This window comes from Schistocerca gregaria, chromosome 2 (genome assembly GCF_023897955.1).
Source record: "Schistocerca gregaria isolate iqSchGreg1 chromosome 2, iqSchGreg1.2, whole genome shotgun sequence".
Classification (NCBI taxonomy): domain Eukaryota; kingdom Metazoa; phylum Arthropoda; class Insecta; order Orthoptera; family Acrididae; genus Schistocerca; species Schistocerca gregaria.
The window spans coordinates 412,575,229-412,602,346 of NC_064921.1; the positions used below are offsets into that span (position 1 = coordinate 412,575,229).

Sequence of the window (27,118 nt, forward strand, 5' to 3'; positions counted from 1 at the left end):
CGGAGGATAAATGCAGTATAGCAGTGCCTGTCTTGTTAAGAAATGTTCTGCAGTATTCCTTCGGGCAAGCTTATCATTCTGAACAACACAAGAGCTGCAATATCGTGTTTATCCACCGACACCGGGCAAGTGAATTTCAATTAATATGTCTTCCCTGTTCGGTAGTATACACAATGGATGTACAAGTACAGGTTCTAGACACTTGTTTGACGATGTATGGCAGTTGTTTTATATATATATATATATATATATATATATATATATATATATATATATATATATATATATATATATATATAATTTTGAACACTATTAAGGTAAATAATACATTGTTTGTTCTCTTTGAAAATCTTTCATTTGTGCCTTCAGTAGTTAGAATCTTTCATTTATTTCACAGTATTGGCGCTCGCTGTATTCCATTTGTTCCAGTAACGAAGATTTTGGTGAGGTAAGTGATTCATGAACGGTAGACTATTGTTAGTCAGGGCTATTATTTTGTAGGGATTATTAAAGGTCAGATTGCGTTGCGCTAAAATATTGTGTATCAGTTTAGAAATGATCAGAATAAATAAAAGAGAAAACTGAGTACGTTCAGTTTTGCTCAGCTGTTTCAGTATCAAATAACGTAGAAGTTTACCAGCACTGTTATTCTTTACATGGAAAGGGGAAGTTTCGTCATTATTTCATTATACAGCTTATGGTTGCTCATATTCGCAACCTCGAATATGTTTCACGTATTGAACACTGAAATATTTCATAATGGCTGTAGTCGTGGCTATGCGTGTTCCTTCAGACGTGCATGCATATCCGAAGTAACACTGCGTAGTATTTCTGTACAACACAGGCACCGCAGTATCATATTTACGGAATGTATTAGCTGAGCAGATCTACGTCAACTAAACTTTCTGACGTCTATTTTTACGGAATTCGCTATTGACGACTCGAATCCCCCCCACCAGTCTTCATACGGAGTGAAAGACACTGGCTTACCGTCACAGGGAGAGCTATTTTCTGAGGGAAAATTACACAAATGCATGTTAATATTGCATTTTTTTTTAAAAAACAGGATGCAAATGAAGGCTGCCAAATTATAGACTCAGAAAATCGTTCTTAAAATATACAGTATATAGATGACAGTACTGTCTACACGCAACCCTGGTGTCAGCGAAATTGGAGGTCAGCTTTTTCCCACAAAAGCCATTTGTATCAGGACCTCCTAACAGGAATTATCGGAAGCATATCACAGACGTTGTTTTTTCATGAAGCGCCCAGCTTTATTCGGTGCCGGTTCTCTGATTTCTGCCTCCAAACCGAGAGCGTCTCACGCAAGGAAGACATGGGCATAGGTAACCTCTCAGTGAAAGTCACTCGACAAGTAGGTGTCTGAGGAATGGGACCAAGTTTAGAAATTAGGACTGAGGCCTGGAGGAGTCCGAGGTCGGACCTGCCGGAGCTCCTGCTGCTCCTGCGTCGGGTCGTCCTCGTTCCGAGCCACAGAGCCGCTACGGGAGTACAGCTAGCGTCGTCCTCCGTAATGGGCGAAGACCGCACGACTATTAAGCTCACCGGTCCAAAATAATTAATAATCCGACGTGGTGAAGCTAACACTAATTGTAAGGCACTTGCAAATGTCGATGAACGACACAGGTCGAGAGCAGTTACTTGAGTTGCGTTGAGCAGTAATCAGTGTGTGCAAACTAGTGGCACTGTACGACGTCCGACTTGTGAACCCTGAGGCACAAGATCCACGGAGCAGCATAAAGGAGGCCAAAATGTGAAGGAAGTGGCAGGATTCGCTGTTGTACTGCACACTGTATAACGGGTTTTGATAGTTTTTGCTCTGGGATTGTCTGATCAAAAGTGAATATAACACCATTTTTGTACCATAAGCGTTTCTTCTTTATTCTTTTCAAGGCATGTTCAGTGGCCTCGAATACGTACATATTTTGGTATGTACTATTTGGTATACATTTAGGACGTTGTATATAGGCAATTTTTGCTTCTCTGTGAAGTAATAATACAGTTTTAGCTACAAATTTTGTGGATGTCGATCTACTCGTTGTGTTCTTGTTTATGTGCTATAGCTGTTCTTCTAATAACGACCATTTGAAATTTCTGCTTTGTTTTTGGTACAAATGTTCATTTGTCGCTTAAATGTGCATATTTATATTATTCTTGCATCTTTAATCTGGCCTGTCATACGCGTTCAGCGCCACGCCGAGTTGCTATTCGCGCCACTTGATTTCCATGTGTATTACTTGTACGCATCGTCAAAATCCGTTATTCAGTTGTAGTATGAAATCTGTGACTGACAAGCGACACCGTACCGGGTGTATGAGGCAGTTCACCTCCTTCGGTTTGTTCGTTTTACTGTAGGTTTTTGAATTTTTGTCAATTTTATCATTGTTGTTGTATGTTGCTGTGGTCCTCAGTCCAGAGACTGGTTTGATGTAGCTCTCCATGCTACACTATCCTGTGCAAGCCTCTTCATCTCCGAGTAACTACTGCAACCCATATCCTTCTGGATCTCCTTAGTGTATTCATCCCTTGTCTCCCTCTACGATTTTTACCCTCCATGCTTCCCTCCAACACTAAATTGGTGATCGCTTGATGCATCAGAATGTGTCTTACCAACCGATCCCATCTTCTAATCAAGCTGTGCCACAAATTCCTCTTCTCCGCAATTCTATTCATTAGTTATGTGATCGACCTATCTAATCTTCAACGTTCTTCTGTAACGCCAAATTTCGAAAGCATCTATTCTCTTCTTGTCTAAACTATTTATTGCCTACGTTTCACTTCCATACATGACTACACTCCATACAAATACTTTCAGAAACGACTTCCTGACACTTCAATGTATACTCGATGTTAACAAATTTCTCTTCTTCAGAAACGCTTTCCTTGCCATAGCCAGTCTACATCTTATATCCTCTGTACTTCGGCCGGCCGGAGTGGCCGTGCGGTTCTAGGCGCTACAGTCTGGAACCGAGCGACCGCTACGTGATGTCCTCAGGTGAAGTCCTCAGGTTAGTTAGGTTTAATTAGTTCTAAGTTCCAGGCGACTGATGACCTCAGGAGTTAAGTCGCATAGTGCTCAGAGCCATTTGAACCCATTTTGAACTTCGGTCATCATCATTTACTTTGCACCCCAAATAGCAAAACTCATCTACTACTTTGAGTGTCTCATTTTCTAATCTAGTTGCCTCAGCATCACCTGATTTTATTCGACTACATTTCATTATCCTAGTTTTTCTTTTGTTGGTGTTCATCTTGTATCCTTCTTTCAAGACACTGTCCATTCCGTTCAAATGTTCTTCCAGGTCCTTTGCTGTCTCTGTCAAATCTAAAAGTTTTTATTTCTTCTCCATGGATTTTAATTCCTACTCCAATTTTTTCTTTTGTTTTCTTTACAGCTTGCTTAATATACAGATTGTATAACATCGGAGATAGGCTACAACCCTGTCTCACTCCCTTCCCAACCACTGCTTCCCTTCGATGCCTCTCGACTCTTATAACTGCCATCTGGTTTCTGTACAAATTGTAAATAGCCTTTCGCTCCCTGCATTTGAGCCCTGCCACCTTCAGAATTTGAACGAGAGTATTCCAGTCAACATTATCAAAAGCTTTCTCTAAGTCTACAAACGCTAGAAACGTAGGTTTGCCTTTTCTTAACCTATTTTCTAAGATAAGTCGTAGGGTCAGCATGACCGCGCGTGTTCCAATATTTCTACGGAATCCAAACTGCTCTTCCTCGAGGTCTGCTTCCACCAGTTTTTCCATTCGTCTGTAAAGAATTCGTGTTAGTATTTTGCAGTCGTGACTTATTAAACTGGTAGTTCGGTAATTTTCACACCTGTCAACACCTACTTTCTTTGGGATTGGAATTATTATATTCTTCTTGAAGTCTGAGGGTATTTTGCCTTTTATTTGTTCTAAACAATCTGTAATTTGTCTTGCCTACAGATATTGCAACGATTAGTTTACTCGAAACGCATAAATGAAACTGAGTTGCTGAAAATCAAGTGACTATAATTTTTTTTTCTCCGGCGGCGTCACAGTACTTTAAGATGTATAATTCTATCGTGTGTGTCAGCGAGCGCAAGTGCAGGTGGTAACAGATCGGCGCGGTATAGTAAATCGGCGCCCTTCTTCCCTAAGGCCACCGTGCAACGCTCGCAAGTTGCATAGGCCAGCCCAGCCGCCGGCATGCGGCCGCCTCCGATTTGAAATGTAAATGGCGGGCCGGCGTACTGAGTGCTGAGGACGCAGGCGGCGGTATTCCAGGCGCGCGAGACCAGCAGGCAGCAGCCTGAGTCACGCCACGCTGCGCCACAAACTGCTCCACGTTGAGCTCTGCGCCGGCTGGTCGCAGCGAGTTCTGGCCCTGCAGCCGTCCCCTCTGATACACACTTGGCGTGACAGAACTCCTGGGATACCTCCTAATAGCATGTCGGTCTTCTGCCCGGCGTAGTGCAGCAACTCGATGTGGCATGGACTCCATAAGTTGGCAGTCTGCTGTAGAAATATTGAGCCATACTGTCTCTTCAGACGTCCGGAATTGCGAAAGCGTTACTGATGAAGGTTTTTGTGCACGAATTGACTTCTCGGTTGTCCCACAAATGTTCAATTGGATTCATATGGGGCGGCCAAACCATTCGCTCGAACTATCCACAATGTTCTTTAAGCCAATCGCAAACAATTGTGGCCTGGTGACTTGGCGCATTGTCGTCAATAAAAACCCCATCGTTGTTTGGGAACAAAGTCCATGAATGGCTGCAAATGGTCTCCAAGTAGCCGAACATCCAGAAGTCCCAGGCCATTTCAGTAAACACAGGCCACCGTTGGTCCAGCACCACACTCGAACCCTACTATCAGTTCTCACCAAGTGAAATCGGGACTCACCTGATCAGGCTACGATTTTCCAGTCGTCTAGGATCCAGTCGACATGGTCACGAAGCCAGGAGAGGCACTGCAGCGACGTCGCGCTGTTAGCAAAGGCACTCACGTCGGTCGTCTGCTGCCATATCCCATTAACGCCAAATTTCGCCACACTGACCTAACGGATACGCTCGTCATACGGCCCACATTGATTTCTTCGGTTATTTCACGCAGTGTTGCACTGTCAACTCTATGCAAACGCCGCTGCTCTCGGTCCTTAAGTGAAGGCCACTGCTTTGCCCGTGGTGAACGGCAGTGCCCAAAATTTGGTATTCTCGATATCTCTTGACACTGTGGATCTTGGAATACTGAATTCCCTAACGATTTCCAAAATGCATCTGACTCCACCACCATTCCGCGTTCAGAGTCTGTAAATTCCCGTCGTACGGCCGGAATCATGTCTGAAACCGTCTGACAGGAATGACACGAGTACAAAGGACAGCTCCGCCAGTGCACTGCCTTTTTGTACCTTGTGTACGTGATACTACTACCATCTATATATGTGAATGCCGCTGTCCCATGAGTTTTGTCACCTCATTGCAGCTATGCCTGTACGTACGGTTAGAGGTATGTTCAAAAACTCTACTCGTTTCCGCCACGCCAAAGCATTAGTTATTCTCTGCATGTGATAAAGAAACTCAAGAGCACACTGTGGCCTCGCCTACTCATACGTGATACTACTACCATCTATATACACTCCTGGAAATGGAAAAAAGAACACATTGACACCGGTGTGTCAGACCCACCATACTTGCTCCGGACACTGCGAGAGGGCTGTACAAGCAATGATCACACGCACGGCACAGCGGATACACCAGGAACCGCGGTGTTGGCCGTCGAATGGCGCTAGCTGCGCAGCATTTGTGCACCGCCGCCGTCAGTGTCAGCCAGTTTGCCGTGGCATACGGAGCTCCATCGCAGTCTTTAACACTGGTAGCATGCCGCGACAGCGTGGACGTGAACCGTATGTGCAGTTGACGGACTTTGAGCGAGGGCGTATAGTGGGCATGCGGGAGGCCGGGTGGACGTACCGCCGAATTGCTCAACACGTGGGGCCTGAGGTCTCCACAGTACATCGATGTTGTCGCCAGTGGTCGGCGGAAGGTGCACGTGCCCGTCGACCTGGGACCGGACCGCAGCGACGCACGGATGCACGCCAAGACCGTAGGATCCTACGCAGTGTCGTAGGGGACCGCACCGCCACTTCCCAGCAAATTAGGAACACTGTTGCTCCTGGGGTATCGGCGAGGACCATTCGCAACCGTCTCCATGAAGCTGGGCTACGGTCCCGCACACCGTTAGGCCGTCTTCCGCTCACGCCCCAACATCGTGCAGCCCGCCTCCAGTGGTGTCGCGACAGGTGTGAATGGAGGGACGAATGGAGACGTGTCGTCTTCAGCGATGAGAGTCGCTTCTGCCTTGGTGCCAATGATGGTCGTATGCGTGTTTGGCGCCGTGCAGGTGAGCGCCACAATCAGGACTGCATACGACCGAGGCACACAGGGCCAACACACGGCATCATGGTGTGGGGAGCGATCTCCTACACTGGCCGTACACCTCTGGTGATCGTCGAGGGGACACTGAATAGTGCACGGTACATACAAACCGTCATCGAACCCATCGTTCTACCATTCCTAGACCGGCAAGGGAACTTGCTCTTCCAACAGGACAATGCACGTCCGCATGTATCCCGTGCCACCCAACGTGCTCTAGAAGGTGTAAGTCAACTACCCTGGCCAGCAAGATCTCCGGATCTGTCCCCCATTGAGCATGTTTGGGACTGGATGAAGCGTCGTCTCACGCGGTCTGCACGTCCAGCACGAACGCTGGTCCAACTGAGGCGCCAGGTGGAAATGGCATGGCAAGCCGTTCCACAGGACTACATCCAGCATCTCTACGATCGTCTCCATGGGAGAATAGCAGCCTGCATTGCTGCGAAAGGTGGATATACACTGTACTAGTGCCGACATTGTGCATGCTCTGTTGCCTGTGTCTATGTGCCTGTGGTTCTGTCAGTGTGATCATGTGATGTATCTGATCCCAGGAATGTGTCAATAACGTTTCCCCTTCCTGGGACAATGAATTCACGGTGTTCTTATTTCAATTTCCAGGAGTGTATGTGAATGCCGCTATCCCATGAGTTTTGTCACCTCATTGCAGCTATGCCTGTACGTACGGTTAGAGGTATGTTCAAAAACTCTACTCGTTTCCGCCACGCCAAAGCATTAGTTACTCTCTGCATGTGAGAAAGAAACACAAGAGTACACTGTGGCCTCGCCTACTCGGAGCTACTAAAGCCCTACTTCAGGCCGTATCGTTCACTTCGTCGCTCTTTGGATGTCATATTATTATGACACTTTGTCAAGAAGATAAAAGGGCAGAAACAGCGTCCATCTCATCCTAAAGAAAATCGACGATGGGAAGGAAAGTGAAGTCTGACTCAACGATCGCGAAGCTTCGACGTGTGGGGCTACTTTCGATGCTCATTGTAGGGAAAACGATGTAAATAACGCTACCAGAAAACCGACGATGTGCCAGCTCCACCATACGGAGAACCATTGACAAGATCTAGATCCAGGATTCTATTGTCAGCTCCAATGAGAACTTCTGAAACGGCGGGTCCGTGCAGGAGGTCAATTCTATTCTGGCTGTCCGTTGGTGTTCGTAATTACCGTGCTTTCAGTTCCAAGTGCTGTACTTCGCTGACAACCCTGCCTTCGTGTTCGTGCTTAATTGTACTTTCGACGTAACAGTATTAATACATAGGCTGCTGTGATCCTCGGGCTTAATGTGATGCAGAAGTTGCAGTTTGCAAGCGCGCAACCGGAGTCGTTTGTGCACAGTGTCGTTCACCATCGAATAGAGGACGGCCACGTAACTACTAGCGCGTCAGAAGGTTTCATTTGGACTTCTAGCTAATGCTCCGCCCATCAGTGCCAAAGTCTCTTCATTCACATGGGTTTTAGGATGTTTTTCAGCACTTGAAATCAGTTTCCCAGTTTCTCTAAGAGTTATATTCACCTAATAAATGGATTTACTTGTGGAAGGATTCACGTTCCATTCTCTTTCTTGCACGCACGCAATCACTTTTCGTTGTTTCGTCCACATGTTCACAGTTAAGAGTTTATCTGTATTGCTCCACAGAAAACATTCGTACGCTTGCTCCACACGACTCAGCGCCGTTCATGAAATAGTGAGGGACACATCTTGGAGATTACCTTTATCGATTAAGTAATTACTCAAAAACGTAAAATGTCGAGATCTTCTGTTATAAGCATTTGATTGTGTATACCTCTAGCGCGGGCACCCTGTACTTCCTTCATTATGTATAAATACAGAAAACTGCTACCAGACTTATTATTCAAATACACGTATATCTCACTATCTACATTTGGAACCTATCCAGGCTCGTCTTCAGATGGAGCATATGTAATTTACATGTTTGTTTATTCCATAGTGTGATGCTTTGTGTTGCCTCAGTAAGGAAAAGATATATAAAAAGGCTTGAAAGTATCACCATGACTTTAAAGTATCACCATGAGTTATGTTTCTACGAAGAACTGTAGCGAAAAGTAAAGTCTATTACTTACCGCGATCGTGAATGTCGTTTGTAATTGACATCCACCTGACAGTTTTTGCTATGACAGCCACTGACCTTCAATTGCTCATGTTTCACTATGAATATAAATATTGACCGCAAAAAATCGCAACCCCAAAAGATAATTTATGCACAGTAATGAAATTTCGGACACATTTGTCTATGTAAAATTTTGAAGTGATTAACATTGTAAGATCACAGATTAATGTAAGTGCGAGATATGCCATTACAAATGTGAAATACTGGTACATTAACAACAGGTGTAACCGTCGGGATGTTGAATGCAAGCGTCCAAAGGTGAATCCACATGCATGGATTGTATTGTGCAGCAGCCGGATGTCAGTTTGTGGGATGGAGTTCCATGCCTGTTGCATTTCAACGGTCAATAAAGGAACGGTTAATACTGTTTGTGAATAGCACTGGAATTGTCGTCTCATGATGTCCCATATGTGCACGACTGGGGACAGGTTGGGTGACTGAGTACGCCAAGGCAACATGTCGACAATCTTTAGAGCATGTTAGGTAAGTGGGTGAGCGTTGTACTGCTGCAAAACACCCTCTGGAATGCTGTCCATGAATGGCAGCACAACAGATCGAATCACCAGACTGATGTACAAATTTTGCATTCATGGTTCGTGGAGAAATCACGGGATTGCTCCTGCTGCCATAAGAAATCGCACCCCAGACGGTAACTCCAAATTTAGGTCCAGTGAATCTGGCACTCAGATAGGTTGAGAGCAGGTTGTCAACTGACTTCATTCTAACCACCAGACTGCCATCATTGACACCGAGGCAGAACCAGGTTTCATCAGGAAACACATCAAACTTCCACCCTGCCCTACAATTAATTCTCCCTTGACACCACTGAAGACGCAATTGGCGGTGGTTTAGTGTCGGTAGAATGCAGGCTACAGATCGCCTGGTTCGGAGCTATCGTTGAAGTAATCGATTTTTAACAGTTCGTTGTGTCACTGCCGTGCCACTGCTGCTCAAATTGCTGCTGTAGATTCAGTACGATGCACCAAAGCCATACGCCAAACACCGCAGTCTTCCCTCTCGCTAGTGCCACGTGGCCGTCTGTAGCCCGTTCTTCTCACAACCGTACTTTCTCGTGATCGCCGATGGGAGCAAACATCTTGAGTGGCTACATTCCTGACAAGTCTTTCTGCAGTACCGCAGAAAGAACATCCAGCTTCTCGTAGCCCTATTACACGACACCGTTTTAACTCAGTGAGGTGTTAATAATGGCGACTTTGTCGCCGTAAAGGGATTTTTGACTAACATGTTAAGTCTCAAAGGTAACTGACGCTCAGCTCAGCCTGTATTTAAAGCAAAGCTTATTAACGTCCTCGGCACTGCTAGAGCCACTCTTATGCGGCTGGCGCAAAATTTGAACAGACATCATCTTTCAAATATAGAAACAACCCTACCAACTTTCGTTTATGTCACGGAACTCCTTCTTGGTGTTGCGATTTTTTTTCCATCGGTTTATATACCAATTGTCACGATAAACCGCCTGCATAGAGCGCATTCTGTATATCTGGTAGATGTTACGATGATATTCATTGAAAGATGTGACATACTTCGCTCTGAGACAGTTACTTGGTTTTTGCGTGCATATACTTTTATCTGAACTGGTGTTAACACGAATTCTAAAAAATAGTACTGTAAAGTGACTTGGTCTCCTGACCTTCATTTCTTATATATTCTGTCCTCACAATCGTATTCTGCACATCAAGACGCTTCATTCGAACCTAAATTCGGTGAGGTAGAATCAATTTTGTATGAATTCATGTAAGTGATATGCAAATCTAATAAGTAAATGGCAAGTGCTCATCAAGGTTGAAAAAGTCGAGACTGGCGTACAAAACATGACGACCATAGGAATTTTCGTTCTAAAGATGCAACCAGCCCGCTGGGAGGGCCATCCCTTCAAAGGGGTGAGTCAACATACCTACTTCGGCCAGAGCGACCGCCCAGACAGAAGACAGCTTTTGCCAGAGCAAAGGCATAACAACTTCTGTGTTTGACTTAAAAAACAAATTCCGCTACATTGTGTGGGAGCGCCCAAAAGACGCATTTTTTGACGGGCCGACTCCTTAGTTACGGAGTTCTCACAGGAGGACAATAGACGCCTAACGAGGGTGCTACACATTTCCGCACTGATCGACTTAAACGAAACGTCATTCTCCCATTTAAAAGAGCAACGCTGATTGGTGGAATATTTCTGACATAAAGAGGCAGAGGAGTGAGGGAAGACAGCGAATGATATATACCCTTCCAACTTTTCCAGGAAAAGGAGCGGTTCCGTTGTCACTCTTGGAGCGGGAACACGCAACGAGACCGAGTGTGCTCGTACGTGTACGCAAAGAGCAAAGAACAAAGTCTCTGCTCAGTACTTCACTAGGAGAGCACCTCTGTCGTTAACAAATTGGAGTGATACTCTATATTGAGTCGCTCGCAATTAAGTGTTGTTCACTGTGTTGGCCGCCACACTTATTGTGCAGTGTGAACACGGACAGAGAACTAGTTAAACGCCTGTGAGGGAATATTGAGTGGCATCGCGGTGGACTGGTTATCTGACCGGTGTACCACGCTAATAGTCAGACTAGGGGCGGATAGGAGTCCTTGACTTCATCAAGGCATAGGGAGAGTTTGATTGGCGAGGGTTAATCCAGGTAGAAAGAGATAGTTGTGTTATTTGTCAGCAGCGAGCGACGCAGGCAGCAGTCGTCGCAGCTCACGGTATTGTGCGCTACAGCGTATGCGAGCCCCATCTGTCCTCCATAACAGTACACTCCATTACATTTCTCACGCAACGGGCTTGACCGTACCTAGAAAAGTTATTCAAGTTGTGTAGCCGCGGCTCGCAGCCATTCTGCCGAGTAAATAACATTCTTATAGAAGAGGGAGAAAAGAACCTTTCCATACTTTGTAAAATAATAGCATTCCTATCCATAAGAGGTAACCTAGTGTTCCGAAAAGAACACGGAATTTTATTAATTTATAAGAAAAAGTTTAACTTGATTTCTCAGAATTTTTTTGCAGTAAATAATATTTTTCGTGCATTTAATGTTTTTCTTACACTAACTAGCAATACTCCAGCACCCAAGTATTCCACTAGTTACGTAAGAATATAGAATATGTTTGTGCCTTTTCCTTAAAGCGCACGACTCCAGAAGATATCTGTTGCTGAATGTTTTTCAAGCTGTTCTTGTCGGTACATTAGGAGCGTCTGTCTGACTTCTGTAGTAGTGTGAGGTGGAAATTGTTTCTTGCAGGAGCCAAAGGGTACTTGTTGGATCAATCCATGTACAACCTGACAAAATAAAACCCACACACTCACGGTACTACAGTAGTTACAGAGAACTGCAACTGTTTATAAAAATATAAACATTAAATTTACTAATCGATAACGGTAATATATTTTCTATATGGATTATATGGCTGAATAGGGTCACGATAAAGCCAGTCAAGTAAAAATAAAAATACTTCCCACGCTCCATACGAGACTGGAACTAGAAGGAACGCCCAATATGTGGTACTTGGAGTATCCTCTACCATACACTTCACAGTGCTTTGTAGGATGTGGTTGCTGATGTGCACTGAACACTTTCAAGCTCTCAGATCTTACTCCTTCTGGTCCCTCGCTCGTATTTCGTCGCACGCCGCTCCGGTCTCGAAGTGTCGCCTCTTAATCTCTAGCATACGTAGCTCGGTTTACACTTGCAGTACGGCTAAGCCTGCGCGCTGTAACAGCAGTGGCGTCGTATCAGTAAAGCACGTCGTTAGCTGAGATTAAGTAAATCCGTCCCTGTTGACTTCTCCAGGGGCATAGCGCAAGAGGAAAGGTCTTGTCGCAGCATCACGTCAGCGCTCGACGCAAGAAAGCGAGGAAGAAGCGCTGGCGCGTGAGACAGCGCAGGGCGCGCTGACAGGGCGCCGAAGGCAGCCGGGCAGGCTCCATCCAGCTGCCACCGTGCCACTTGCGATGCTGCCGCCTCGGCGCCCACGTGCGCCCTTCGCACATTTCGGTCGCCCCCGTTCCCAGACAGCGGCCTACTACACTGCGCGCGACCTTTCCAGCAGTTTCTGTTGACAGCCCGGGCTCTCATCAGCATTCCGGCGACGGGGCGCTTCCCACAATAATTATTTTCTGTGCGAGAGAGCGAAGCGCGCAAGCAGTCCTCCGTTCTTGACACAATTTGCAAGTTCCCTGCCTCTTCGTGACCGCTACCCCAAAATCAGATTCGCTTACGAAAGAAGGCGCTTGGAAGCGGCTGGTGCAGACCAACATTGCGACACTCTGAAATAATGGATCCTCCGAATCCATATTCAGAGAATACCGTGTTAATAATAGTAAGTCATATGAAGTCGGCACCTAAGTTTCAAGAATGGAGACTATTATTATTATTATTATTATTATTATTTTTGAGCTCTTGATAGATACGCTCTAGTTACAGAGTTGTCGATACAGGGTCTCCATAAAGTCCGGGCACGTAAGGACCTCTAATAAATAATAATAATAAAGCACATTTTAGTCACTTTACGTTAATAAATAACATTTTCAACATGATCGCCGTGGTTTTCAATGCATAATTTGATGCACTTTGCCAGATAAGATGAACTCGATGGAACAGATCTGAATTTCAGTCGACTTACGGTAACGTGTTCTGTCAGGTGGTTTAAATATGTAATACATTAAATTTTCTCTTTCAGCATGCCCCAGATAAAGAAATCAAGGGGAGAAATGTCTGGCGAACGAGGGACTCACGCCGGCCGTTGTGGGAGAGCGGTTCTAGGCACTTCAGTCCGAAACCGCGCTGCTGCTACGGTCGCAGGTTCGAATCCTGCCTCGGGCATGGATGTGTGTGATGTCCCTAGGATAGTTAGGTTTAAGTAGTTCTAAGTTCTAGGGGACTGATGACCTCAGAAGTCCCATAGTGCTCAGAGCCATTTGAACCATTTGAGGGACTCACACCGCATACCTCCTCTCCTACTCCAGTGAGGAAAATTGTCATTCAGCCAATCTATAACCGCTGCGGCAAAATGGGCAGGGAATTCTGGAAGTCCCTCACCCAAACGCTGAATCTGAGGCATCAATTTGACTGATGACCTCAGAAGTTAAGACGCATAGTGCTCAGAGCCATTTGAGGCATAAATTTGTCTCCCACCATATTCGTTAACTCACCTGTTATATATTCATCAAAGAAGAAAGATCCTAGCAGAAGGGCTTTCCACAAAATACACAACACCATCATCTTCTGGCAGCCCCTGCTGTTTGAATGGACTCATCCATTGCGGATTGCCTTGACGCCAGTATCTAAGAGTTTGTCGGTTCACTTCACCAACAAGAAACAGTGTTCAGTAAAATTGATATTTTCTTTCGATTTATGTGCAAACCATTCAAACATGTGCATGCGCCTATAGTCGACATCTTCATCTAAGTTATGCAAATCTGAAACTTGTACAGATGAAACCTGTCCCCTGTCTGGTTTTTGTGGATGGTCGATCTTGGAACTCCCAACTTTGTGGATCTCCGGCGAAGCGATTACTTTGGGCTACCATAAACCATGGGCAAGCAGACTTTTTCGTTTCGTCTGAAGTCTTTGGTCGTCCGGAACGGGGTTTGTCCAACACACTTCTGTTTCTTGAAACTTGGTGATTAATATCCCCAACGGCAGTAAAACAAATAGATTGACGATGGGGATGTAGAAGGTTAGATTCTTCGGCAACGTCGACTTAAAGAACACCAACTCCACTTTTTTTTTCTTTCGGCAGAGCCACCATTCAGTCTAAAAAAATTATTAGAGTTTGTTTTATTATTTATTAATATTTATAGAATATTTACAAAAAATATTTAATTCCCTGTGTACGCACACTTTGTGGATATCCTGTACAAAACTGAGTAATACTGCAGAATTTCAGGAAGAAAACAATAGTATTTACTGTCATATCTGCATGGACAGACGCTGTTGATGACAGACACCCGCCTGAAATTACTCCGAAATAAATTCGTTGAATGCGGTTGACTTGGCTTCATATGTGCTACATATAGATATACTACCTCTTGCTGACTTAACACTGTTAAATCCAAGCTACTCGCATTCAACAAATTTAATTCGTAATAATGTCGGTCGACTGTCTCTCGTCACCGATGTCTGTCCATCCAGACACGCAAGTGAATATTACATGCCGAGGCGGGCAGTAGACGATAACATCATAGGCCTCGATTCCTCATTGTGTCATTCTCACTGGTGCGGGAATACAGAGTGCAGGTGCGAGCATTTAATGGTGAATGTGGGAGACCATACTGGGGTGTAGACAGTGTGACGCATGGATGTTTGGGTTTGGCCCTGAGTCGCGCACAGATGCCTAATGGTAAGGCGACCGCTCGCTATAAGTGGGATATCGGGGTTCGAGTCTCGGCCTGTTACCATTTTGACGTCACCAATATGCAGTACGTCTATACCTAATAAAGCTGGAGCCATGTTATTTCCATTCAACGAATTTATTATTTCAAAACAACAGTGTTCGGGAAAATACGTGTACGAAATTATTTGCGAATTTGGGAAAATAAGTTTTGATAACAGTTCAGGACAGCACACAAGAGTTCTACTGAAAATGGTCAGTGACACCCCTATTCGAACTCGTAAAGCTTTGTCCTCAGGTAGCAGGCGGTCCGGCCCCCAACTGGTCAGCAATATGCTCAAGATTACGAAGTGTTTCTCTGTCCAATTTAAGTTAGTCGCATAAAGTAAAATTGTGATAGAGATAAATTTTGTAGCGTTTGTAGTGCTAATGTATATTTAATTTACAGTGCGAAGCATTCTGGAATGAGTTATGCACAAAATTCTGATAACTTTGTTGTGCAGATAATAGCTCGAGATAAATAGATGTATTTTGTTATACACTTGCGATGATGAACCAAAAACGTTTCAGGACTTATTATTGCTGTCGTTGTCTATTTCTTCAGTAAAACATTCCTGCATTAAGGTGTTTTTAACGAATGTAAGAACGCCATGGCGATCTTCTTAATTTATCTAAACATACTTCGATGATAATTTCGATCCTATATCAGCCGTGGCACGTGACAGCTTTTGAAATACAGCGTGAGTCGAAGTGAAGAGAACGCCTCTATCATTGAACAGTTTTCTAGTCTTCCGAACCGAGAAGACGTTTCAGTTTCGGTGAATTGTACATTTTTATGAGTGTTATGGTTCACAGATATTTACACTAGAGCAATGAGCGCACAAGAGCACCGACTGAACGAGCGTAACCATACAGTTCAGACTAGCTTGAATAGTATTGTTCCATGTACTTCTTACATCCTTCTTAGCTAACGTGTGCTTTGTTGTCTGATTGTTATCTACTTCTTTACAAATAAGCAGTCAAGACATGTCATCCAAATCTTAGACTTTTCTTTTAACAGAATTTCGTGATATTTCGTGATACTCTGTTCAATAAATATTCTTAAGCTTGTGTGTGCTCATGATCGTCTTCCAAACGTGAAAATAAGTTTTCACTGCCTCCAGTAAATAAATTAAAAAGAGCACCGTGAATTCTTGTCCCAGCAACTCCATAGTACTTCAGATTCCAGAATGCTTCGCACTTAAATTACATATACATTAACACCACGATCATTAACAAAAGCTACAAAATCTATCTCTCCCACGATTTTACTTTATACGGTTAACTTACACAGAGAAACACTTCGTAATCTTGAGCATATCGCTGACCAGTTGGGGGCCGGACCGTCTGCTACCGCCGGCCGTTGTGACCGAACGGTTCTAGGCGCTTCAGTCTGGAACCACGCTGCTGCTATGGTCATAGGTTCGATTCTTGCCTCGGAAATGGATGTGTGTGCTGTCCTTAGGTTAGTTAGGTTTAAATAGTTCTACGTCTAGGACACTGGTGACCTCAGATGTTAAGTCCCATGGCGCTTAGAACCATTTGAACCGTCAGCTACCCGAGGACAAAGCTTTCCGAGTTCGAATAGGGGTTTAACTGACCATTTTCGGTAGAACTCTTGGGTGCTGTCCTGTACTGTGAAGTGTTGCACGGATTCTTTTTTTTATGTAGTGAAAGTTGGTCCCTCATTATTGGAATTATCTCATAAACTATTATCCACACACAAAATATAATTAGGGTCTTCCGTAGGACTTGTGAAGAAGAATTCAGAATTGTGATCATATTTTTTTTGCAAATTCAAAAATAAGTTTTTTTACGAGATTAAACATTTCCCGTGCTATTGAAATTCTCCAGAAGTATTCCAACTGTGTACAGAGAACTCCGGAGCTATAGCATGAGCCGGCCGGAGTGGCCGTGCGGTTCTAGGCGCTACAGTCTGGAGCCGAGCGACCGCTGCGGTCGCAGGTTCGAATCCTGCCTCGGGCATGAATGTGTGTGATGTCCTTAGGTTAGTTAGGTTTAATTAGTTCTAAGTTCTAGGCGACTGATGACCTCAGAAGTTAAGTCGCATAGTGCTCAGAGCCATTTGAACCATTTGAACTACAGCATGTCTATCAAGAACCCTGAAAAAAAACGTATGTTTATCGAATTCAGCTTCATCAGACTACAATAATAATGTTGACTGTCAGGTGATAACGTACACTTGAACGAATTACTACACTTGTGTAAGCAGAGAGATCGTTATTATAAGCCATTGTGCCTCATTCTTTTCAAAAAATAAAATAAAGTTGTCTGAAAAATGCGGTGGGATTCATGGAAAAGTAACAGTTCTCACAAAGTCTCAATTTCGCATGTAACCCGAACATGTGTGAGTAGAAAGGTCAATGATGTAATCTGACGCTGAAGGCTACAGTTAATTTAAAAAATATATTTTTGTTACAAAAGCGAGAGAGTGCCGGGGAAACCACTGCAACCACTTTTCTCACAACGTCTCAAACTGCTTCGCACACTACACGAGAATTTTGTCGGCTTGATGTGAGTGGAAAACTGTTTGTTCTCTGATCTGAAGATAGTCATCATAGACCGAAGTTAATTACCCGGTATAAAATAGTGTGATCCGTGACAGGAATAAATATAAAAAATAACTAACACTCTGGCATATTTTACTACTGACGCAGAATGGTTTTTATGTTAATTTACGCCACAGTTTTAATATTACCTGTTATTAAAGTGCTGTAAAAAGCTTCAAGATATCTGAAAATTATAAGAATATCGAAACTGTGGAATAGTAATATTATTCTTAAACATACATTATAATGAATCATATGAATACAAGATGGAATTCAGTGTCAGGTCGATGTTCAGAACGATATTATAACATGAGTATAACTGCTGTGCCGATTTGAATGAAATACATATTTCGAAAAGGATTTGCAAGTAACTAATAACCAGAAATGTTGAGTAGAAAGTCAGTCACAACTCCTGTAACTCGGTATTGTTTTGCTCTAGAGCAGTGATATTTTGTAGGTTATCTACCATCTAATCTTCATCCAATTTTTGTTTGCTGCTGTTTCAGGTGAGACACCATGGATGATGGACATAACTCTCACCTATGCCTATGCAGCAATCGATTTCAACCCAGGGATAACGTGCAATGGTTCATGGTAAGTTGGTTTCAGTCAGCGAAGGTTCTTTGGCTTCACTAGTTAGTGGCATGGTGACTGGTAGGTTGGTAGACTGTCAACCGTCAGAGAGAACGAAAACTCGTCATTCGTCGATGAATTCCTCCAAAATAGGAAGTGCACACCCTGGAGACGGATAATAGAACATGGAGATTCGTTCACGAACGACTGCAGCACAGAAAACAAATTGTGTGTTCCCTGGTTTCTGGGTGAAGAAGGTAGTATAAATCGGAAATAAGTATACGATCATAGGTAGCAAAATTTGTTTAGTTTCGAACCTAGGAACTAATGACAATGCTGAATGGAAACTGCAACGTCTTTGGTCATGCAAGTAATGAATAACGGTGTTCCTTTGGGATAAAGAGGATATCCAATTTCCATAGACCTTCTCCATCGTGGAACGACCAGTTTCAAGTGACTGTTATGACCATTCATGTTCAAGCGAGCCAGACTACGGAGCAAACGTAATTAAGCCTCAACACGGTAATCCAAGACTGATTGCTGTTCATATACCAGTACAAAAGATTGACCTCATCGTATGAATATCAGTTATGTAAGCCCTATACTGTACCAACTAGCTACATAGAATTTTTATTTGTCTTGAAAATTGAAGATCCAGATGTGCAGGAAACAAAAATGACAACCAGCTCATTATGTCTATATAACGAGCAGTCAAATGAAAAGGAGACAAATGGGAAAAAGTATGTGAACTGTTTATTGTTTTGAAACATCCTCTTAGAAAAATTTATAAATGACGGTTCCGGACAACCACTACGTTATTTGATTTTTCTAACAGCTGAACGTACTCAGACATTTCTTTCTTTTTATTATTCTGATCATCACTAAACTGACACACAAATTTTTAGCGCAACGCAATCTTTCAATAATCCCTACAAAAGAATGGCCTTGACCAACAATAACCTATACCTTTCATGAATCACTTACCTCACAAAAATATTTCTCACTCAAACTACTGCAATACAGTGAGCGCCAATACTACCAGCTAAATAAAAGATTCTAACTACTGAAGGCAATAACTACTGATAGGCATAGTTAGCAAATGAAAGATTTTGATAGAGAACAAACAATGTATTTACCTTAATAGTGTTCAGAAGACATTCATGACATCCAGTCTTACAAATTTCGTTTTTCTGACGGACACACGTCCAGATCGTCCGTTCTCAAAATTCTGCCATCTCTTTCCCCACATCCACCACTGCTGGCAGCTCACCGCCAACTGCGCAACGCTATGCGCTGTTCACATCCAGCTGCCCAGCACTACAATAGCAAATATTCCAACAATGTAAACCAGCCACAGACTGCACACAGCACAGTCAGTGATTTTCACACAGAGCACTACGTGGCGTTAACAACATATAAATATAACAAGCCTACTTACAGTTTCAAAATTAAGCGTGATGACTGTTAATACAATTATACCACTGTGACACAAAACGTCAATGCGGGCCTACATTTTGCCAAGGTGTTTCGGTTATGCTACAGAAGTTTCGCTGGGAAGACCTTGCACATTCTTCATACAGTCCCGATCTTTACCCATGCTATTTCCATAGTTTTTGAGCTCTGACGGAAGACATCGGTGCCCATCGACTAGCTACGCACGAAGAGGGACACGCCCGGGTACAATCATGGTTTCGTAGGCAACCGCAAACACTTTTCATGGAGGTACTGACCGTCTGGTTAGACAGTGGGGACAATGTGTTACCAGTTATGGCGATTACTTATGAAATAATAAACACTTTCCTTTTTTCCACCTGTCTCGTTTACATTTGACTGGCACTTATAAAAGCGGTTTAATGACTATTCTCAAGGGTTTTAAAAACGGGCATTTGTGTTGTGGAAACAAAGATGACTGTAATGCAGTGAATTAGATGGGTTGTAAAAAGAACCACATTTTGATAGATCAGTAACTCTATGCACAAAATTTCAATTTCTTAGTGGTTACCATGCAACGGCCTTGCCATAGCGGATACACCGGTTCCCGTGAGATCATCGAAGTTATGCGCTGTTGGGCGTGGTCGGCATTTGGATGGGTGACCATCCAGCCGCCATGCGTTGTTGCCATTTTTCGGGGTGCACTCAGCCTCGTGATGCCAATTGAATTGCTACTCGACCGAATTGTAGCGGCTCCGATCAAAGAAAACCATCGCAACGACCGGCAGAGCGGTGTGCTGACCTCACGCCCCTCCTGTCCGCATCCTCCCCTGAGAATGACACGGCGGTCGGATGTTCCCGGTAGGCCACTCGTGGCCTGAAGACGGAGTGGTTTTTAGTGGTTACCATAGCCATACTGCTTTATGTGATTTGTTACTTTTTGATTAAAGTTTGTATCTATAACAGAAATTTACGATTTTCATAGTTTTGGAACCCTTGCATCACAAAGTTTGCACTAAACAATTCTACTTTTGTTAATTTTTTGCTGGAACCAGTGTCACAAAGAGCGGGTAGGCAGATGAAAACTTCGAATAAACTCAGAGAATTATGCAAGTTAAGCTAGCAACACTCTCTCCGACACATCTCGTTGCCCATCACTGTACAATAGGATCAAAATGCTTCAAAAAAAAAAAAAAAAAAAAAAAAAAAAAAAAAAAAAAAAAATTGGGCATGGCTTCTTTTACAACGAATCGCTCTGTAACTTGTGTGACCCTTGTGTTCGAAAGTAAGGGTGTTTTACAGCAGAACAGACAGCTCTAATTCAGCGGACCACGCCCAGTTAGACCGAGAGCTTTTTACGCTTCTCTGACCTCTGTATGTATATGATATACTTGAGTAGTTGGTTTAACCGGGCGTGGCTTGTTACGCTTTACCTCAAGATATACCTTCCTTCACGAGTGATCGTTTTCTCTAACAGGGAAGTAATAAGGCGTGGCACGTTTTGTGTAGCATATGTGTCCTTGATTTCGTTCCCAAAACTAAATATCATGCTACGAAATTTCGCTTCTGTCGTATAAGAAAGAGAAAACTCACCTCAAATACTTTAGTGGCAGGAGGGACGCCACCTATCATTGACGTGGATGTCGATTGTTAATACCGAGCGAGGTGAGCTATCGGTAAGTCACTGGAAGCGTATGTGGGAGAACGGAGGTTTAAATCCCCGTCCATCCAAATTTAAGTTTTCCTTGATTTCCCTAGATCGTTACGGGTGCTCAACGTCGAGGTAATCAGTGCCATGACACACACTAAAAGAAACGAATGTGGACAAATTTAGTAAAATGGAAGCATACATGCAAACAAAGCAGGAAAAGATGAAAAACGCTGTATAAGAAAATGCAACGTAAGGAAAACGAGAAAGCAGCGTCAAGGATGCTGTTTTTACGTTTGTGTCATTTACCACTTGCGTTTATGATAATTAAGTGTATTATGACTTATTCATTCTTTCCACTGGCTTTAAATTGTAATGAAAGCTTGTTCTGCCAGTTGTGAACCAGTACGCAAGACTTGCCTTTATAATTAAACGAACCAGTTCCAAAGTACAATCATGATGCATCTCTCCTACGCATGGTGCGTCCTCTTACCTACCCTAGGAGGAGAGCTGGCAAAATATAGTGTTTTTAGATACTGTTTAAAGTTCCAATCTCATTTATCTATTTACAGAAGTGATATTTTTCTCAGAGACGAGAAATGCGAACCAAATGGTTAGCAAGCATTTATACTTTTGCATTAGCATTTTACAGGATTTAGACAATGTTTTGGAAATATGCGTCACCTCTCCTCGCTTCACTCTATATTGGGAACAAAACAAATACTCTCGATTGTTGAAAATAATGGGCGGTAAAGAGATACCTTATTTTTGTTTTATTTTAGTGCTTCTAACTCTCTTCAGTCCTGTAGTACCTCTTCAGTTAGAGATTGGGATGTTCCTTTCAAAAACTGTATACAAATATAAAGAACAACTGATAAACATAAGCCTATCATTATAACAAAGTTTACATCCACCTTTGGAGAGTTCTCCCCTGTCTTAGACATGGCGCTTCCTGGATTTCCTGCTGTGAATTACTTCTCGAAGCTTCGAAACACTTATTCTGCGATCTGTTTTTTAAGACTGTGTTATCTCTTTCACCTTTATGCAAATGGTTAAAATGGCTTTAAGCAGTATGGGACTTAACATCTGAGGTCATCAGTCCCCTAGACCTAGAACTCCATAAACCTAACTAACCTAAGGACAGCACACACATCAATTCCCGAGGCAGAATTCGAACCTGCGACCGTAGCAGCAGCGCGGTTCCGGACTGAAGCGCCTAGAATCTCTCGACCACAGTGGCCGGCTCTTCTTTGTTACTGTCTTTTTCTTCGCGTTGTTTCAGTCTCACTAACTCTGCGGGCATTTTCATCGTTATTATGCACTGCCTTCTTTCAGGTTGGAGCTAATGACAGAATCATTTGGGACCTCAGAAAATATGCCAGCAGGTTGCGTCGAGGCAGTGAAAATCAACGGAGAAAAAAGGCTTAGAGCGCCTGTAGCGAATTACGCGTGGTGCTTGCTGATCTGTTTCACACTCCGAAGACACACAAACACTCTTCCCAAATGTTCGGGGGTCCAACAGAGATAACAGCGTTATTTTGCTGTACCGTACTAAGAGTTCCTGCTTTCTCAATCCTGAAGCTTTGGCTATATTTCGGTGCGTGTGTTTTCTATTACAACTTCAAAAATACCGTATTTATTACAGAAATCCACTCACAAAATGTGGTATGGTACGACGTCGTAATGGAAAAGGTACTGTATTGCGTCGCATCTATGATTCTACGTCGAGTTCGCTCGTATTTACTGCGTTATTTCGACGCCGTTACTTGAAAATTCTTTAAGTATAACTGTTCACTGCCCTTATTTATTATATATCAACAAACACTTTACTCTTTTTTATAATGATTTTGCGTAACACCAAATTGTAATACGTTTAACTGCTACCTAAGTACGAGGTATCTCACATTTGGCTATCAAAATAACTGTCGTGTCATAGAATATTCGAGTCGTTCGTATGTGACCTAACGCAGAGGACATCAAATACCTATGCAATCCCTTCACGTTACGAGATGGTTTGTGAGATGATGCTTGATTACACACTTGGCTGAAATTCATTATCACGCTCCTAAAGCCATTGCGGCTCACTGATACACAGAGCACCTCATCTTTTCAAAGAATTGCTTTGAGCTCTTGTGATATCTGTCTCCCTGCCCGAGTCAGTGTGTTGTAGATTTCATCTGCCGACGAACTGCAGCTGTTTTACATAACGGAGACGACCGTCTCACCGTGACTTAAGTGTGAACAGCGACAGCGCCTATGCTCATATCCCACTTTGATGATCATTGTAATAATTAAGTCTTAACAACTGCTGGCCGTTTGCGCGTATAACAGCGGCGGTATGTTTATATTCGTAAAAAAGGAAAACAGCTGCCTTCAATCACAAACGGTGACTTACAATAATGGAGAAAAATCGTGACACCAAAAAATAACTAATGTAGAGAAACGAAATTCCGGGGATACATTTGTCTAGGTGACATGTTTAATTGATAATATTGCAAAATCATAGGTTTAAGTAAGCGCGAGATAAGCAATTGCGAAAGTGAATTGCTGGTACATTAATAACCAGTTTTACTGCCAGAATGTTGAATGCAAGCAAGCAGCTGTGCTGGTATTGTGTTGTACAGGTACTGGATGTCACTTTGTAGGACAAAATTCCATGGCTGTTGCACTTGTTTGGTCAGTACAGGGTCGGTTAATGCTGGTTGTGGATAACGCTGGAGATGTCGTCCGATGATGTCCCACATGCGCTCGGTTGGAGACACATCTGGTGATCGAACGGGCCAAGGCAACATATCGACACTCTGCAGAGCATGTTGGGTTATAACAGCGGTATGTGGATGATCGTTATCCTGTTGGAAAACACACCCTGAAATGCTGTACATGGATGGCAGCACTACAGGAAAAGCCGTAAATGGATATCAGCATAACAGGTAGAATCACCAGACTGACGTACAAATTTGCAGTCACAGTGCGTGGGACAACCATGAGAGTGTTCCAGCTGTCATATGAAATTGCAGCCCAGATCATAACTCCAGATGTAGGTCCAGGATGTCTAGCATGCAGACAGGCTGGTTGCGAGCCTATATTGGGCACCTTCTAACCAAAACACGACTCTTACTGGCCCGAGGCAGAACCACCTTTCATCAGAAGAGGAAGCAGACATCCACGCTGCTCTCCAATGACCTCTCGCTTGACACCACTGAAGTGGCACACGGTGGTAGTTCGTGGTCAGTGGAATTCACGGTACAGGGCTTCTGCCTCGAAGCTGTCCTTGAAGTAAGCGATTTGTAACAGTTCGTTGTGTCAGTGTGGTACCAACTACTGCTCATATTTCTGCTGTAGATGCAGTAAGATGCACCATTGCCTTACGCCGAACATGATGGTCTTTCCTCTCGGTAGTGCCATGAGGCCGTCTGGAGTCCGTTCTTCTTGTGACCACACATTCTCGTGACTATCTATGTGAGCAATGGTGTACAGTGGCTACATTCCTGGTAAGTCTTCCTACAGTATCGCAGACCTATTGCACGGCGTCGTTTAAACTCAGTGTGGTGCTGATAACGGCGTGTGAGCTCACGATTCGGTAACATTCCCTGCCCCTAGATCGTCAGATTTATCCGTTTGTGACTTTTTTTTCTTGTGGTTCTACCTCAAGAGCAAAGTTCGACTAAGAATTCTGGATGCAATTCATGGTATCACAGCTGAGTTTTATTGGAGTGTGGAAATGGTCCCGTTTTTCTGCGTCACCCTGTATAAGGAACTTCAGTAGTAGATATCTCGACGCCGATACTGTTGCAGCCAGATACTGAGAAGGAAATACAACAGAGGGGGAGCGGGCTTGCTTGCTTGCTTGCTGCTGCGGCTAGTTGGCTGCTATCCGCGCCTTGGCCGGGCACCGCCCTGCACACCTCGTCCATTTTTCAGCAACCTCTGCCTTCAGCCGCAGGCGGCGGCTTTTATTGTTTTATTTGCCGCGCCGTTTCCCTTCTCTCGCTCCACTGCATCCCGTCTGTTCTCTAGTACCCTCCCCCCTCCTACCTAACGCTCGCTTAGTCTTCTGATTGCTCCGTAAGTCATCCCAAAGCAAACGCCGGGGTCGGTATCATTAATACCCTTCCCGTCGTCCGCGTGGGGACGCCCGTATGCTCAGGCCATGTTACGCGACTGCAGCTCCGTGAGCAGAAGCCTGTTTGCAAGCATTACCTCAGCTGCGAAGGAAATGCCGTTTTCTTTTCTTTTCACAGCTGCGAGAGGATACACCGCATGAATAAGCGAACGTAATTTAACCCTGTCCTTGCTGGCACGCGGTTGCTATTGTTTGTGCTTCTCTAACAATGGTTAGGCTTTCAGGTCACGACTTAAGAATTAATATCGGCGCAGTTTTTCACGAGTGGTAGTGGAGGGAGATGCCGGGAGAAGAGGGAGGGAGCTCCACCCAGCACGTGGTCTGTGCAGGAATTGGGGGGGGGGGGGGGGGGGGACCTTATTGTAGGAGTAAGTCCCGCCCACCTCATGCAGGGCTGACGCAATAACTGCGACTACTGCTTTCTGCTTCGTACCGCGTGTTAGAAGTGATTTAACACGTTACCGAGTAATTGTAGCTGTCGAAACAATCTCTTACCTGTATCCATCAGTCACAGTGAAACCTCATTTACCCGGCCCTAATGAATGCTGGCGATCTCCATGTCATCGCGATTTTTTTTTACTTTTTATGTTATTTTTTATCTTTTTGGTACTGTAACTGTACAGTGATTCGCCGGAAGTCGACGTTGGCCTTAAATGTAAATTCAAACAACCACTATACAAGGGCCCAGGCACAGTGACAAACAAATAAACATTGAGTTATATAGTGCAGTATTGTCCCCGTGTGTTGCGCGTGTAAAATGACATAAAAGAGAAAGAAGGTGGTAGTTACGGTTGCCACCTGTTCTTGATACTGAACTATTGTTCGTTATTTCGGGCAGTTCTCTTTATGAGAACAGTGCAGTGTAATGGGTGTCAAGTGTTCTACACACATAAAACAGGGAGGACTTTCCTTAACACTACAAAGAGCAAACTAATGCTTTCTGGCTCCACGACTTCGATAAAACCTCAGAAGCCAGCCCTACGTATCTGAACAGACGATAACCACAACAGCGTAACTGTACTCCACGAAGAAAATACTAAAAATGATCTGCTAAGGGAATTAGAAACTCTTACATAGAGAAAGAATTTCCGAAAATGTGTTAAATGAACAAATTGAATTGAACAGTCACTATTTTTTCAACAATTTCAAACGTTTATTTTTCCTAAAAAAGAGAATGTAACAGGTGCAACCGTTCTATAACACAAGGTTACATACGATATCTATAAAAATAATTTGTTTTACAAGTGATATCTGTGTCTAAATAATATTGTAACATCTTTGAATCATCTTAGAGACAGCAACAGCTACAATATCTATGTATATGTGGAAATGCAATATATTTGTATTTGGGTTCTGTTTGACTTGTTTGAAATGTGTTTACAACTGCGCTGTGAGGTGAAAAGTGTGTAAATATATGCTAATATGTCCAAACATAGGCCGACCGCTGTGGCCGAGCGGTTCTAACCGCTTCAGTCTGGAATCTCGCTGCTGCTACTGTCGCAGGTTCGAATCCTGCCTCGGGCATGGATGTGTATGGTGTCCTTAGGTTAGTTACGTTTAAGTAATTCTAAGTCTAGGGGACTGATGACCTCAAATGTTAAGTCACATAGTGCTCATAGCCACTTGAACCATTTGTCTACACATACTGTCACCAAAAACTATGTAACCACTGGCGGTTTTGTCTTGGTTTTGTGACAGCTGCAGTCACAAAGTGACACCTCGTAACGTATCTATGTACTCTTAAAGGACTAGCAGTAAACAGTTTTTGAAATTTGGTGTTAACTGATCAAGCACCTGAAGACCAACCGCTGGGGCTCAAAAAG

At 43.6% G+C, this 27,118-nt stretch overlaps 1 protein-coding gene across 3 annotated transcripts in view; it reads left to right on the forward strand.

The window, feature by feature from the left end:
* LOC126323356 (SH2 domain-containing protein 4B-like) overlaps positions 1 to 27,118 on the forward strand; it is a 575,575-nt gene that overhangs the window by 340,854 nt on the left and 207,603 nt on the right. The window contains exon 1 of one of the 3 annotated variants that reach the window (XM_049994675.1): positions 18,032 to 18,114. The exons of the other annotated variants lie outside the window; for them this stretch is intronic. The gene's annotated coding sequence lies outside the window, so the exon portion shown is untranslated. Of the gene's footprint in view, positions 1 to 18,031; positions 18,115 to 27,118 lie in introns of those variants that run through there. 3 annotated transcript variants of the gene reach the window in all.